This window comes from Leiobunum rupestre, chromosome 6 (assembly GCF_980474605.1).
Source record: "Leiobunum rupestre chromosome 6, qqLeiRupe1.1.hap1, whole genome shotgun sequence".
Lineage (NCBI taxonomy): Eukaryota > Metazoa > Arthropoda > Arachnida > Opiliones > Sclerosomatidae > Leiobunum > Leiobunum rupestre.
In genome coordinates, this window is record NC_143389.1 from 69,195,375 (window position 1) to 69,203,996 (window position 8,622).

The following is an 8,622-nucleotide window of genomic DNA, read 5'->3' on the forward strand; positions in this document are numbered from 1 at the left end:
TCTATAAGACCTGGGGTTAAATCTGAATATAACGGCAATCTACCAAAAAATTTTGAAAACTGCGATTCATTTTATGAAAGTAAGATGGATTCCACCATCCTCAATACTAACCAAACATTTCGTTAAAATTTGGTTAAGAAAAACCTTGGTTGAATTCATGTTCCACATCACGGCTGATACAGGTTGTTGATAAGGTGTTGATAGCGGGATTTAGAAGATAAATTAAAATTTTGAACCCTATACCCTCGATAAAACTTAGAGGCAAATTGTCGAGACCAATTAAATAAAAAAATTAGTTTATATCAAACAGTTTGAGAAAGATAATTTTAAATCACGAAGTATCCGTCATTGTATAAACCTTTTTTGGATTATGATCATGCTAGGTTAGTAAGGTAACCGATGAAGCATAATCTTAGTCGTTTAGCTTTAACCCAATTGGTTTTCTAATTATGTGCACACCTTCGATACAAGCGAAAGATACTAAAGTTTCCTTATTTCTTCCATAATAACCAAACTTATTATATAAACTTAATAACTTTAATAAGAAAGGAAAAACGCGTCGCATCGTAAAATAACTTTACAGTGACTAAACTACGAAATAGTTAATACATGGTTGGAATAGATAAATTATCATGGTAATAAAGTAGATAAACCAAAATAAGCTTATTTTTAGACATGGTTTCCACCATGGTTTCAGAGTTTTAAAACCACTGAACTCCGCCGGCCCGTTATGCTATTACGCCCTCCCAGGCTCCTATACTTTCGAATGGGAATCTATCTCTCTTGATTATTTACAATCATTTTAAACAGAAACCATGAGAGCGCTCCTCATCGCTCCCGACCATTACACTGCAAATTCGAATCCACTTTAAGAACAGCAAAATACATTTTAAGATCATTTTAAAGCCTAAAAATGATCTACAAGTGATTTTGAACGAATTTCATGTGATCTAACACTTTTAAAGTGATCTTAATAAAACGTTTTTCTCATAAAGATCACCTGCTATATTAAGATCACTTTTGGATTATAGAAAACAAATCGTACGATCTAAAAGTATACTTTTAATGAACGTTGGAGAAAATATATTGTCTTAATATAGATGATTTATTTGATATATTCAACGTCATACCACTTGGTTGTGGGTTTGCGAATTTGTATCACAGCACAGTCTCATTCTTATTCTTCTATTCAAAAACACCCCTCTTAATAAAAATAAATTAAATCTATGAAATAATATAAATAAATAATCTTTTATTTTACTGCTTTTTAATGTGATAATTGGTAAGTCAAGGGCGTAACCAGGATTTCTTTTCGCAGGGGGGGGGGGGGTGGAGGTCACAATTTTAAGGGGGTGCTAACGAAGGTTTTACAGTTTTTGTCACCAGCATTCCCGGGGGGTTTACCCTTAAAACACCACTTAACACCGCCTGTTATAAAAACTTGAATGCATATATATGCAATGTCAATTTGGTTGTATAATTTTAATTAACATAAGCTTATCTAAATACTTCCTCCACAGGTCTGTGTTAAAAAACACATGAATGGAAATTTTCCTTCTGGTGGTTGATATTTCAAGTTGAATAAAAAAATGGTGTGCAAAAACCATATAAAAATTAGCTATTGAAGTCTGTAAAAAGCTCTAGGAGGTTAAAATGTGTCTGCAGTGGAACTTTGGTTGCCAATTTAAAATTTGCTAATATCAGACTACTAAATTTGCTACATTTGTATATATTGAGCTAGTTCTAAGACATATCCAAATGGATTTTATTTCGCAAATTTCCTCTATATTGATATGTAAATTATCCTATTATAAGCTAATCAAAAACATAATCCCCTTCTCTCGCCATGAGATGTTATAAATCAACACATTAATAAAAATTTACCTTTGATGGTTAGTATCTATAAAAAAATTGTTTATAAAAACCGTTTTAAAGTTAATTTTTATAGTCTGTTAAAAAAAACATAACCCCTCCTACCCTTTTGAATTTACTTTTAATTTTTAAAATCGTATAATAAATGGTACTTAATGAAGTAAGTGTTTAAAGCAAAGACAAGTATCTGAAGTTACGTGGATTTGGCTTTCAGGTGACTATTTTTGACCTTTACGCCCTTTCTGCTAAGAGTTACTTTTACTTTGCCATCTTCAAGAAATATTTCCGCGGTATTTCAATTTATAATGTCGAGAGGTTTCTGATTTAAATATAAAACTATATTAATTTTATGTGTATTAAATAATTTTTTAAACACACTACAGGATAATTTCTTTGAAGTAACACTGTTTAAATACAGTAATTTAGTTGGCGTTATTTTTTTTGGCTATTTATAAAAAGTTCGTCGTCGATATTTTATTTTCTCGACTTCCGTAGCTGGCAACTCCGGAAATAAGGTAGTAGGTTAGAAGGTTATGGCAACATGTTAAGAAATTATTTCTTTCACTTTCTATAGTTCAGTGTGCCTCGTGCAGTCATTCGGTCGTATTCTGCATGACCCCGCAAGTAAGAAGGGAAACGCCTACTTGCTTCGGCCCTACCATTCGACGAGAGCTCACTGATTTCCCTCTTCTTCCCTTCTTGCTTGGCCAATTGAAGGGCTGCAGCGACGTCACTAGTGTGACGTGACTCTTGATGACCCATGTGCCGGAAATAACGTTAAAACGCCCTCTACTCCAAAATTAAGCGTACAGTGTCATCTAGTGTTATTTTAGGGATAAAATTTGCAATGCCATCTATTTTTCATTTTTTATTCCAAACTTTTGTAATGCCATCTTCTTACAAACCAAAAAGTAATAGCCCTAAAACAATGCCATCTATTTTAAATTTCATTAACTTTAGAACCACATCTTTTAGAATAATAACAATAATTAAAAATAGCCTTCCGTGGTAATCTTGTTTGAAATTAAAACAGAATAAAAATATAATTATTTTTGACAATATTTTTATTACATATTCAGCTTTAGTGTACAATTTATTGAATAAAATTTACATAAATTTACAGCCAACTTTGACCACTCAGTTGCGCGGGGAAAACGGAAGAAGAGCTTCGTGAAGTTACCAACAAGTGACGAATATTCTTTAGTTCGTTTACTTTATGGAATTATATTCTAGGAAGAATTATGAACCTGTAGGCCATATAAAATTATGCACCTATAAGCCATATCAAAATAGGAACCTGTAGGAGTAACGAACTAGTGATTGTATTATCAGTAGTTACTAAGCGGCTGGAGCTCTTTTCCAACAGCCAAATGTAGGCGGTGGTGATAATTACACCTTTTATGTTGCTATAATTGGCTCTATTCAAATAGTGATGGCTCTTAAATCAACTTATGGAAATAACTGCTCACCCATTCGCCATCCCTACAGGTTTTTTTCTCCCAATCACAAAAATAAATAGTTTTTTAGTATTGTTTGGAAAATGTGTAGACATTTGTGAAATAAATATTTGACTCAGTTCGGTTTTGTGAGATATTTTCGTAAGCACTAAGCAATTGTTTAAAACTGGGTGATGAAGACCCTTCTTATACTGTGGAGGAAGTGGAAGCCTCTATTCCCCATCTTAAGGAACCCAAATGTGAAGAGCTTCAGCGGCATAAAAGCAGTGCTCATAACTATAGGCAGAATAATCGTGGTTAATCTGCTTTGCTAGACCACAAAATTTCGTCATCTGATTTTACAAAAATGGAACAACCTAAAAACTGATGCAAGAAATAACAATACTGGTGGCGGATAATATCCAGATATACTTAAAAATGAACCACTTAAAAGAAAACACTTGTACATATTATTGCATAATTGTCGTATGGAGGAGTACCTGGTAGTATTTACATCTGAATAGGGGCTTTCTGTGAAAAATCTGCAATATATAAAGAGTGGTAATGATGCGATGAGATAATTGTTAATTGTTACATTCAGCCTTTTCAGTCTGACTGCATCCAGAGAGAGTGAGACATTCGGAAGATTAATGAAGCTTCTGGAGTAGGGAAAAAAATTTAAGTAAAAAGCAATTGTGATAAAATAAATATTACCTTTAAGTATAATGCTAATGAATTAATTGAGATTAGTGCTCTTGATGAAAAATATTCTTGCCAATTGTAACAGGACGGGCGAAATTTATCAAAGTTCGAAAAATTATGCAAGAGACAGCAGGATAAAATTATAATATCATTCGTATTGACGTATTTTTAAGCCCCAGCCCTTGTGGGTTAGGACACTAAGCCAACGTGCAAAGATATCACCCAAATATACATGCGAATGTGTATTATTGATGTGCGCAGAGTTCATTCGGTAGTACGCATCTGCAAATAAAAATATTTGTATTTCCAAATTAATAATGTAATCATAATTTACAAAGAGTATTGTACCATTGGCTCTTCAATTTTATAATTTTGTACCGGAAAGCCGCATGTGTTGATGAGCGTTACTGAACGTAGCCCAGTTTCGTGGTTAACTGTAAAAAAACGCAAATTAAAACCTTATGTTCAACGATTGTAACGTACATATTAAATACCTGCTTCTCCAATGATGCGCTTAGCTCAACATTCTCAATTCCATGCTACCTTCGTTAAAAATTTCTACTTCTTCCGCTAAGCCTATCGCTTCAATTCCCAAGACAGCAGCAATAACTCCCATTGCAGTTTCGGCAAAATTCACTTTACAAATGATATTAAAAATGTCGGAAAATTTTAACCGGAAGTTTGGAATTCAAAACAAGTAATACGTCACACTAAAGCAGCCCTTCAATTGGCCAAGCAAGAGGGGAAAGAAGAGGGAAATCAGTGAGCTCTCGTCGAATGGTAGGGCCGAAGCAAGATAGGCGTTTCCCTTCTTACTTGCGGGGTCATGCAGAATACGGCCGAAAATTTCGTGGTTTCTTAATTTAAGACTTCAGAGTGTAGATTTAAAATAAATTTAGTCATTATTTTCAATAAACATTAAACCTAGAATTGGACTTGGACTTCGCCAGATGATAAAGTAAGTTGTTCATATTTGTGTTTTTATTCTTATACTCAAATATTCATAGTTTTCCTTTGAACCGGAATAGGCAAACAATTTAGACTAAGGCCTAGTAGGCCTAATAGTGGGAGCGCATGGTAAATTGTGATAAATTTTAATGACACTCGCTTACTGTGAAACATGATTGATAGTCATGTATTTTCAACCATACTCTTAGGTACTTCATACAAATATTTCTAAAAATGCTATTTATTCCTCTTTTTAAAGAATATTAACCAATTGGTGTCGACATGGTGTAAGTATTTGAATATTTGTTATATGAAACAAAGTGTTTACAGCATCATTTGCGTAAAAATATGGATATAATAATGCATTTCAGGTGGTCAAGTTACACAATCTCACAAGTGTTTTTATTATAATGTGCTCCCACTATAATCGATTTTTAACAAATTTTATGCACTATATTAGGAGTTACTTCATTTATTCTTAAAAGTTATTTGAAAAGCTTTAATTTCTTGGAATTTTTAGTAATGAGAGATTGGTGTGATGGGAGTTATTATAAAAATCACAGATTAGCGGGTGCATTTTGTTTAAAAATTATTTTAAATATGGATGATGTGGAAACAGTCAATCCCATTGGGATGCATGGAAAAATCCACAAGTTAACGTTTTTTAGCTATGAATTAGCAAATATCCCACCTATGTTTCGATCCAAATTGTACACAAAACAGCTTCTTGCAATTGTAAAGTCATCTTATATCAAAAGGTTTGGTATGAGGAATATTTTAATCGATTTCATTCAGTCTATGAATGAACTTCGTAATGGGTTGGACTTAGGGCTTGAAGTCAATGGTTTACCTCATGAAGTAACCGGAATCTTATTAGGAACACCTGCAGATACCCCTGCTTCAAATCTACGGTGGGGTTTTAAGGAAGGTGTTGGTTTTGCCCGTAAGTGTTGTAGGACATGCCATGGTGCTAAACCTCAAGTTTTCCAAAACTTTACTGATGAATCTTTTACTATTCGCACAACTTTAGATCACTTAGAATTGTGTGAAATACTAGAAGACATTAAGTCAAAAAAAATCGCGATGAGTGGAGTGCTGAGTATGGCATTAACTGTCTTTCCTCATTATTTGAAATTAAAGATGTTGATTTATCTATTGCGACTCATGACCCAATGCATGTTTTATTAGAAGGTGTAGTTCTAGTGGAGCTTAAGTCACTTATTACATATTTAATCTCAGAAGCCAAACTTTTCAACTTAGAATGGCAAAATAATGCAATAAGCAATTTTAAGTACCATTATCTTGAATGCAAATCGAAACCACCCATCATTGAAAGCTCTCTAATAAATGGCATTGGCTCACTAAACATTTCTGCAGCGTCTTGTATGACATTTGTAGAAATACTGGCCCTAATTCTAGTTGAAAAAATTGATGAGGGATCTAAACATTATTTAATAAATTTTACACGCTTAGCCCAGATTGTGGTTGTTGGCACATCTCCGTATGCAACTTCGGAAACCATACCGCAGCTCAAGTTAATTGTTGAATTATATATATCTGAATTTCATAGGCTCTACCCAGATGTAAATATAAAACCTAAATTTCACTATCTCATTCATTTACCGAGACAAATTTCAATGTTTGGCCCATTAAGACATCACTGGTGTATGCGATTTGAGGCATTTTTTTCCGTTTTCAAAGGTCGCAAATGGGGCAGTTTTAAAAATATAGCTCTAAGCATGTGTAACTTTCAGCTATTAAGAAATTGTTTTAATCAACGATGCCCTAATGGAAGTGCAAACCTTAACTACCTATATGGTGCAAATGATATCTCGGTTAGGAAGTTATTTGATTTTTCCCAATGCACAGAAAACATGGTAGCTCAAATTACAACACTTATGGGGCCACGCAATATTTGGGAGGTTAAAGAAGCCATTGTACATGGCCGTAATTACAGGGATGGAAATTGTTTAATGATTAACCAAATAAATGAAGCTATACCCATATTTGCTCTTATTGAACGTATACTCTCTATTGAAAATGATATTTGCTTCATAATCCAAGAATCTGTTTCTGTAAAGTATGATTTGCTTATGAATGCATACGAGATAAATTTCAATGAATTAATTTCTTTAATTCTTCAAAAGGATCTACAAAATCCTTTTCCTTTGCCTCTAAGACAGTTGAATAATAAATTTTATGTCATAAATAAGTATACTTGTTTAATCAATATATGAAAATTATTAAAATGTAATCAGTGATAATATTATAAAAACCCATGTATATGTATTAAAATAAACAATGTTTACTTTTAATTATATTTATTTTTTAATTTAATATCTAGAAATAAATAGCTCTTCTTTGAAAGTAAAATGCAGTAGGTTTTAATTTATGTAATTACTGAATGCAATTTATTATTGAAAATTACCACCATGACATCCTACCTTGCAATCAATCACATGCAGATTGTATTACTTTTTTTAAGAGTTAATATTAACATATTTATCCAAAATAAATTATTCGTTCCCTTATTATTGGTTTCTTAAATTATCTTAAATTCCTTTTTGAAACCAAAATGACAATATAATTAGTCTTCATCTGACAAAAATTAATTTTTCACTAATTTGTTTTATTAATAGTCCAAATTGTCCAAAGTTAGCGAATTGGTGCCTATTATTGTCCATAGTATAGCACAGCTCCAGTCAAATTCAAAACTATTTTGTCCAATGTTTAACTAACTCATTTAATTTCTTAAAATAATTGTTTTAAAAATTAATGCAAATTTAATGTACCAAAAATAGTGAATTAAAAATTAATATTCTGTATTTATATTCTACATAGTGTTTTAAAATGGAATGTTACAAGGTGTCCATTCTTACCCTCACTCACCCTAATAGAGTTTCTAAATAAATTTGTTAAATTAAATTAATTGATATTTTCTTACAGATATGTTAGATAGTCGTAATATTGAAAGAGGGCATTGTAAGGACTGTGGAATAGAAGAATGCAAGGAATATTCAAGAAGCAAGGATGAAACTATAAATAATTGCGCTTACTGCTGCTGCTCAGTCACGAAGCATGAAAACTGTATACACATACAGGGTTAAAATATTTATCTCCTTTTTTTATTAATTGTGATTATTTTAGTGTCAAAAATTACACTGAGGGGAAAACAGATCAATCTGTGTCTAAAACTAATGAAAATGAACTCTCACCATTAATGAAAGTTACAGCAGCTGATTCTTCTTTCAATGCAAACTTTTTAATTGAAAATAAAAGGTATAAAATCCCAGAATCACTTCGAAAAGTAGAATTTCTAATATAAATTTGATCAATAGTATTCCAGAACTTTCAATAATTGATAAAACAGCTACGCATGAGCATGAAAGCTCTGATAATGCTATTGTTTTTAAAGAAGATGTCTCGGAAGTACATAGTACATCTGAAATTTCTTCTGTTTATGTAAAATGGAATACTCTAAAGGTTTGATATTTTAATTTTTTTTGGTTTTGTTTAGTAAAACATTACATTTTTTTTTGTAATTTAATAGATTGAAGACTATGGAATTCCAACTTTTTCTAGTTACATACAAGAAGCCCTAGAAAATGGCTCTATTACAAACCCGCAAACATGGAATATGTTCATAAGTGAATGCAGTTATTTC